The following is a 9,080-nucleotide window of genomic DNA, read 5'->3' as shown; positions in this document are numbered from 1 at the left end:
AAGGCCCTGATCCTCCAAGCTGCTCTCTGTGGACAGACCTCTTGCATTGTGCAGAACAAGATTGGGCCTAAATTAGGCTCTGCTCCTGCTTGACTGATGTCAGTGGAGCTCCATATGGGAAGCTCCAACTGCAGAATCAGGAGAATAGATTTTCAAAATCTTTCATTTTTAATTATATGTGGTGGAATTAGTAACACAAGTAAGGTGTTCCTTAAAATATATATATATATGATTTATAACCTGATAATAGTTCCCTGAATGCTTTGAAAAGACCACAACACAGTAACTATATTGTAGGAATTACTAGAGCAAGCATCATAGCTTCTTTTATTCATTTCTGTCTTTCTGTCATCAGACAATGAAGCCAACAGGGTTGGCTCTATAGACGAGTAACCACAAATATTTGCCATGCACTGCACAGTACTTTTTGATCATTTAAATTTTATACTGGAAATTAGCATTCAAGCTTACAAATAAAACAACCACTTATCTCCACATAGGTAATTTACAGGGAAAATGACAGTAAATGATTAGAACTGGGATTTTCCAGGATTTTGAAATGAGCTTGCTTCCTGTTGAACTTCTGAATGAATCTGAAAGTTTTATGAATTTATTTGTGAAGGCCATGGGATTGCGTGTAGAAAAGCAGAAGTTTCCAACCAATTACATCTCAGACTATATGCTAAGAACTAAATTTAAGCTGATGCTGAAACAGTAATATCTGACTATCAAGGCCAACACAACACAATCACCAAGAAGCTGGTAATTAGGGGGCTGTATGTATGTAGTTTTTGTACAATGTGCCAAGTGGCTAGCTGAGTAGGTTAGCCTGGAGATAAAGGAAACTATTTACATTTAAAGGATCCACTACCCTAAGCTTTTGTTTTCAAGTTCTCTTACTGTTTCCCACCTCATTTCTCATTTTCCTGTTGATAACATTGCCAGAAGCTTTAAGTAGATAGTACATAACTTGAACAGCAGACATCTGATTCAAATTTCTGCAGATAGTCAGAAAGCTGAATGTCGTTTATTTGAAAGTGAACATTTTCTGGTTGCCTCTATTTCTTTTATCATGATTCCCCCAGTAGCTAGTTATGAAAAAGTCATCATGTTAAACAAAATAAAATAAAATATTTCTTGAGGCTTAAACCACTCTATAAAAAAGATGAAAACTCAATGTATGATACCTACCTAGTAAACTGCTTGTTTTTGTAAATTCTCTCAGTGGCTGTACGTTTCAGGAATACTGTCCCACCAACTCCTGTTAAGAGGTTCTGGTAACATCACAAAAATGACACAAGTGATTTGTTTATTTCATCAGAACTCCAAAGTGAAATTATTGAACATGCTTAACATGTTCTTTAGGAGATACATTAATGTAATAAATAACAAAATCTGATCCCCCCCCAAAAAACAACGAGGAGTCTGGTGGCACCTTAAAGACTAACAGATTTATTTGGGCATAAGCTTTCATGGGTAAAAAAGCCACCGGACTCCTCATTGTTTTTGTGGATACAGACTAACATGGCTACCCCTCTGATACTTGACACCATGCAAGGCACTGAATTTAGCCATATGAAGTGGAAATCCATCAACTTAATGAAAAAACTCGCACAGATAGAGACAGACATCATCTTCTTCTCCAAGTGCAAACAGATGGACAGCATACCAAATGGACCGAAGGTAAAAAATCCATTTCAATCGACATACTACACTGACTATGGTGAGAGATTGTGCCACACACTCTCAAAGAAACTGAGGAACCACCTGATCAGCATCCTGTACAGCAAACAGGAGAAGATCAAGAATGAATTCTCAAAACCGGAGATTCTCATACAAAACCAACCTTCCACACAAACTTCCACGTGGCTGGACTTTACAAAAAACAAGACAAGACATTTACAACGCATACTTTACTTCTCTACAGAGGAAAAAGGACAGTAAACTATCTAAACTCCTACATGCCACAGGGGGCTACAACAGTGGTACCCTTAACTCACCCAACAATATTGTTAATCTATCCAACCTTACACTTAGCCTGGCAGAAGAGTCTGTCCTATCTCGGGGACTCTCTTTCTGCCCCACCACTCCCATGCACATGATACAGTTCTGCAGTGATCTGGAAGCCTACTTTCGCCATCTCTGACTCAAGAAATATTTTCAACACATCACTGAACAGCACACTGACTGACAGGAACCCTCCTATCAACACTACAATAAGAAGAATTCTGCATGGACTTCTCCTGATGGTCGAAATGACGAACTGGACTTCTACATAGAGTGCTTCCGCAGACATGCACAGGCTGAAATTGTGAACAAACAGCATCAGTTGCTCCATAACCTCAGCCGTACAGAACACAACGCCATCCACAGCCTCAGAAACAACTCTGACATTATAATCAAAGGGGCTGACAAAGGAGGTGCTGTAGTCATCATGAACAGGTCGGACTATGAACAGGAGGCTGCCAGGCAACTCTCCAACACCACATTCTACAGGCCACTATCCTCCGATCCCACTGAGGAGTACCAAAAGAAACTACACCATCTGCTCAACAAACTGCCTGCTACAGCACAGGAACAAATCTACACAGACACACCTCTAGAGCCCCGACCAGTAGTATTCTATCTGCTACCCAAGATCCATAAACCTGGAAATCCTGGACTCTCCATCATCTCAGGCATTGGCACTCCAACAGCAGGATTATCTGGCTATTTGGACTCTAGCCTCAGACCCTACACTACCAGCACTCCTAGCTATCTTCGAGACACCACCGACTTCCTGAGGAAACTACAATGCATTGGTGATCTTCCTGAAAACACCATCCTGGCCACCATGGATGTAGAAGCTCTTTACACACAAGGATGGACTACAAGCTGTCAGGAATAGTATCTCTGATGAGGCCACAGCACACCTGGTGTCTGAGCTTTGCAACTTTGTCCTCACCCACAACCATTTCAGATTTGGAGACAACTTATACCTTCAAGTCAGCGGCACTGCTATGGGTACCCGCATGGCCCCACAGTATGCCAACATTTTTATGGCTGACTTAGAACAACTCTTCCTCAGCTTTTGTCCCTTAGTGCCCCTCCTCTACTTGTGCTACATTGATGACATCTTTATCATATGGACCCACAGGAAGAAGGTCCTTGAAGAATTCCACCTGGATTTCAACAATTTCCACCCCACCATCAACCTCAGCCTGGACCAGTCCCCACAAGAGATCCACTTCCTGGACACTACAGTGCAAATAAGTGATGGTCACATAAACACCGCCCTATACCGGAAACCTACTGACCACTATACTTACCTACATGCCTCCAGCTTCCATCCAGGACACATCACATGATCCATTGTCTACAGCCAAGCCAAAAGATACAACTACATTTGCTCCAATCCCTCAGACAGAGACAAACACCTACAAGATCTTTATCAAGCATTCTTAAAACTAGAATGCCCACCTGGGGAAGTGAGGAAACAGATTGACAGACCGAGACAGGTACCCAGAAGTCACCTACTACAGGACAGGCCCAAAAAGGAAAATAACAGAACACCACTGGCCATCACATACAGCCCCCAGCTAAAACCTCTCCAACACATCATCAACAATCTACTGTACAACCTATCCTGGAAAACGATTCCTCACTCTCACAGACCTTGGGAGGCAGGCCAGTCCTCGCTTACAGACAGCCCCCCAACCTGAAGCAAATACTCACCAGCAACTACACACCACACCACAGAAACACTAACACAGGAACCAATCCCTATAACAAACCCTGTTGCCTACTCTGTCCTCTAGTGACTGTAGGTGCTGACTTCCCCTCTGCCCCGTTGGTGCTCAACCCCCCATGCCTCTGGCCCCACCCCCGCCCCACCCTCACCCCACCTCAATTCCACCCCCTTCTCCCAAGTCCCTGCCCCTGCCTCTTTACCGCCTCCTCTCCCGAGTACGCCATGTCCCCACTCCTCCCGCTCCCTCCTGGAAAGTCCTAAGCGCCGCCAAACAGTGCTGGGAGGCAGGGGGAGAAGAAGGGGGGGGGGAGCTTGGCTGCCGGTGGGTGCAGAGCATCTGCTAATTTTTCCCAGTGGGTGCTGCAGGGAAAAATCAGGGGCTCATTCACCTGCACATCTACTAATGTGATATATGCCATCTTGTGCCAGCAGTGCCCCTCTGCCATGTACATTGGCCAAACCGGACAGTCTCTATGTAAAAGAATAAATGGACAGAAATCAGACATCAGGAATGGTAACATACAAAAGCCAGTAGGAAAACACTTCAATCTCCCTGGACATTCAAAAACAGATTTAAAAGTAGCCATCCTTCAACAAAAAAACTTCATAAACAGACTTCAAAGAGAAACTGCAAAGCTACAATTTATTTGCAAACTTAACACCATCAATTTGGGCTTCAATAGGGACTGGGAGTGGCTGGCTCACTACAAAAGCAATTTTCCCTCTCTTGGTATTGACACCTCCTCATCAATTATTGGAAGTGGACCACATCCACCCTGACTGAATTGGCCTTGTCATCACTGGTTCTCCACTTGTAAGGTAACTCCTTTCTCTTCATGTGCCAGTATATTTATGCCTGTATCTGTAATTTTCACTCCATGCATCTGAAGAAGTGTTTTTTTACCCATGAAAGCTTATGCCCAAATAAATCTGTTAGTCTTTAAGGTGCCACCAGACTCTTCGTTGTTTTTGTGGATACAGCTACCCCTCTAAAATCTGATCCCTTAATTTGTCTTGTCAGCCTTCTTTCTCCTGTTCTTTTTGTCTATCTTCCTATGTATTTGTGATTCCCTCCCTCATTCTTCCATTAAAAACACCTTAAATGTTTCATTTAAAAAAAATCACAAATGTAAAAAGGAAAGTATTCTGCTGCATAATATAAAGCTAGACAAAGTCAGACTAGAAATAAGGCATACATTTTTAACAGTAAGAGTAATTAACCATTGGAACAATTTACCAAGGGTCATGGTGCATTTTCCAACACTGACAATTTTTAATCGAGATTGGATGTTTTTCTAAAATATATGCTCTAAGAATTATTTTGGGGAAGTTCTATGACCTGTGTTATACAGGACATCAGACTAGATGATCACAATGGTCCCTTCTGGCCTGGGAATCTAGGCATATGCTATACAAATGCACCCCTCTCCCACCCACTCCCCCAAAATCTTAAAACACCCACACATATTTATGGATTACATGTAAAATTCACAGCTTCTCATTTTAGGTATTTATAAGGTATTTAGGTACCATTACCATGGTATCTAAATGTTTCACAATCTTTTTTTAAAAGATTAGCGCCCTATTCAAATCCTTTCTGCCCGTCAGGCAGAGGGGGGGACTTGAATGTGGGTTTCCCACATCCTGGATGAGTTCTCTAACCAGTGGGCTAAAAATTATGGAGGCTTCTTCTTCTCTAGCTGGATTTTGAATGGGACTGGATTGGGCCCCACAGGCAAGATAGGCACTCCTGTGGGGTGTGACCTCACACACACTATGCCTGTGAGGTCATGTGGTGGAGGCAGGATCCCACGGGGGATGCCACGCACCCCATTCCAAGAAGTACCAGAATGTCTGCTATTCCAGAAATGTGTGACTGGCCACCCTATGGCCAGAGGCAGAAACTTAGGCATGGAGGGATGTTTTAAAGCAAAACTTTAGACACCAAGTGAGTTGAGGCACCTACAGGATTAGGCGGCATCTAAATCCCATTGATTTCAAGAATCTTGGCCAACTGACTTGTCTAAAGTCACCAGAAATCTGTGGAGAACATGACATTGGACGTGAGCCTCTTGAATCACAGACTGCATCCCTCACCAGTGGACCATCCTTCCTTGCTGCCTCCAGAGGGTGGGTGATGAAAGGATTTATAATTACTCGAGTTTGAAATATTTTTTTCTGGTTCATTTAAAAAGATAATTTAGTGCTCCTGAAAGGTGCTGAATTGTGTATTTACAGACTGAACAATTTATTTTAGGAAGTTCTGCACACTTTAGAATGACCCATTGAAATATTGGGAACACTGGAATAATAACAGAATTACTCTAGATTGTCACTGATGTAACTGTTAACAATGGAATTACTAATAAAAGAATGAAGGAATTACTCCAAATAAAGTAATTTAGAGCAGAATTTGTCCCTCATTTTTTCTCTCAATTTTTTGGCATTTAAGACTCTATTACAAAATTTTCAAGGGACCCAGAGGAGCATGATGAAAATAAAAATATTTTTCATTTGTTTAGTGCATTTCATCCAAGGTTCTTAGTGTGTTTACATTAACTAAGACTCATAATAATCCTTTAAGATTGGTATTATTATATTTATGGTATTTTACACTTAGGTAAACTGAGGTAGAGAGATTGTGATTTTTTTCAAGGTAGAATGGCAAACCAGTGATGGAGTTGGGATTAGAAATCACGAGTGAAAATCGGACCCCACACTCTGTTTTGTTCCTTAATTTAAAAATAACTCATTAGACTCCCTCTCTCAAACATTTTCCCTTTGAATAGATAAATTACCAGAATGATGAATTGTTTGTCCACAGGTGAACATATGCCAGGGACTAATTACAGTGAACATCCATAGTAAATATGACAATGTGACTCCTCTTTTATACAATTTATCTATGTTTTACCTTGGGGTAGAAAATAAAGGATGTTGATTCTGTATCTGTGAAATGCCATTACATACCAAAAACCATGGATTATTTTATCCAATTCAACACAGCATTATTTATATGTCCTGAATGATTTCTCTTTCATTGATATGTATTGGCTAGAAATAAGTCTTTTCAATCATTAAGGCTTCAAGAGAAGATTTGAAAGTGTAGTAGAGGTGGTTATAATTGTTAAAGGCCCCCACAGGAGATGTATTGAGTATTTTATCCCATATTTTTGTAAATTGTTAAATTTAGGGGTGAGGTTCCACTAGCCCTAAATGCATGGAATTCCTATTTACTTCAATGGGAGTTTTGTGTATGGAGGGCTTGCAAGAGTGGACCCAAAGTGTAATTATGATCACCCAAACAGTGTTTGCTAGGTTTCTTTTTAGTTATAGCTATCTAGATTCAGTGGAAAGCTGACAAACAGGTTTTTACTGGAGTCAGCACCACAAAATCAGAATAGTTACAGAAAAGCCAGAGCTGTATGCCATTTTCTCTCATGCATCATCAACAAACCCGTCAGTTAAGAACCTGACATTGCATTCCTGATTCAGACAAAACTCCCACTGAAACTAATGAAAATTTTGACTGTGTAGAGAGTGCAGGTTTGGGCCCTTAAGCCCTGATGCTGCAAGCTGTTCTGTACAACTGGATCTTTATCTCTACACAGACTCCACTGGAGCTTTGCAGGGCATAGGGGTCTGCCCATGTGGAACATCTTACAGGATCAAGGCCAGGCTTAAATTCTCGAGTATTTCCTGGAGCTTCAAGCTTGGGGCTTCAGCCCTGCGGGAGGCGCCGGAACTTGGGGCTTCAGCCCCATGGAACGTGCCAGGGCTTGGGGCTTCTGCCTCGCAGAAGGCACCGGGGCTCCCGTGGGTTTGAAAATATTTACTGGCGCTCCACTCCAGACAGCTCTGGCTGAAATTACGCCCTGATCCAGGCCTTAGTTGATATCTAAAAATGTTTATGGTTGATGATAATGTACAGCTGTTTTTGATTTTCCAATACCAGGTTGTGCTTGATGAGGTGGTGGCTAGACAAATCTATTTTTGATTTGTAAATTGAGCAAGTTTCATTGGAAGTCATTAATATGGAATAAATATGAAACATTAACCTATTTTGAGAGTCACTTTTCTGACCAGAGACTTATTTTAAATTAATTTTTAGTGATAAAATAATTGGAGTAATCAATTGAGGAAGACTAGGACTGGTGCATAAATGAATTGGATTTGCATTGTTTTATACTAATCATAAACTGAGACTTACAGCTGCTACACATTTGAACAGTGTAACTCATGAGCAACTAATTTCTGACAGAACTCAGTCAGTCAAAGATGTAAAGCAATTGGTAAGTATCAGACAAGAAACTCAGAGTGAATATATGAGAATTCTGAATAGCTCCAGTCATCTTTAGCCATCACTTTAGAAAGTTTGAAAATAACAGTTTGGAGGATCGGGAGATTAAAAAACTTCTGTTAGTTACAAATTTGTGACATTCTTTCTTTTACATATACATGTAAATGTAACTATCATTAGAGATAATGAAAGCTACACTTGAAAATGGTAGAGAGAATAAGCCCATTAATATGGGATGTTAATTGAAAAAGGGACTTGAATGGAGAATGGGATCTGTAATTATGAAAATAGTGATTAAAATATCATTTTGCTTTTTTTAAATGCCTGACTTGAATACAGAATATGAAGGAATTACATTTAAAACAGTTAATTATTTCCAACTCTTAGAAAAAGGGAAGATTAAACTGAAAATGATTTAGTGATCATAACATAATTTTATATTTTTTAAATTATCAATTTCAAAAAGCTGAAAATAGGTGTTACTGAATACCAGTTGAAATGTATATTTGCATTTTCATTAGTGAATGTAGTTTACTTATATTGAGGCAGATTTTTGTACTGTTATGTGGGAAGTAAATACAGACTAGAGCTGGGCAAACTACATACAGTAATCATTTTGACAAAGTTAGCTTTTATGATAAGATCTACAAATTTCCTCAGAGACCTCGATTTTTACACATTATTTTTTTTACATTCAATGAATAGTTCATGTGTACCTAGATCAGCCTACAAGCTGCTTGCATATTATGTGTTGTGACTGTTGTGTTAAGCATCACTAGTTCTGATTCACTATTTGTGCTGTGTGATTGGTCACCTGCATCACATGATATTGTTTCTGCTCTCTGACAGAATGTCTCCACGACAACGAAGAGCTTTCAAGATGGCTAAGTGAACATTTCCACCCTAAATGCTCTCAAATTACAGCTTCATAGCAGTCTTAAGGTGTAATTCGAGTCTGACAAGTGGCACTTTTAAAATGACATAGCGGGGTTCCACACATCTTGTCTCTCAGTGAGCTACAAATCCAGGCTCCAATCACACAATGCAGTT

This window comes from Terrapene carolina, unplaced genomic scaffold, assembly GCF_002925995.2.
Source record: "Terrapene carolina triunguis isolate 2854851 unplaced genomic scaffold, T_m_triunguis-2.0 Scaffold62, whole genome shotgun sequence".
Lineage (NCBI taxonomy): Eukaryota > Metazoa > Chordata > Testudines > Emydidae > Terrapene > Terrapene triunguis.
Note: the sequence above shows the minus strand (reverse complement) of the source record.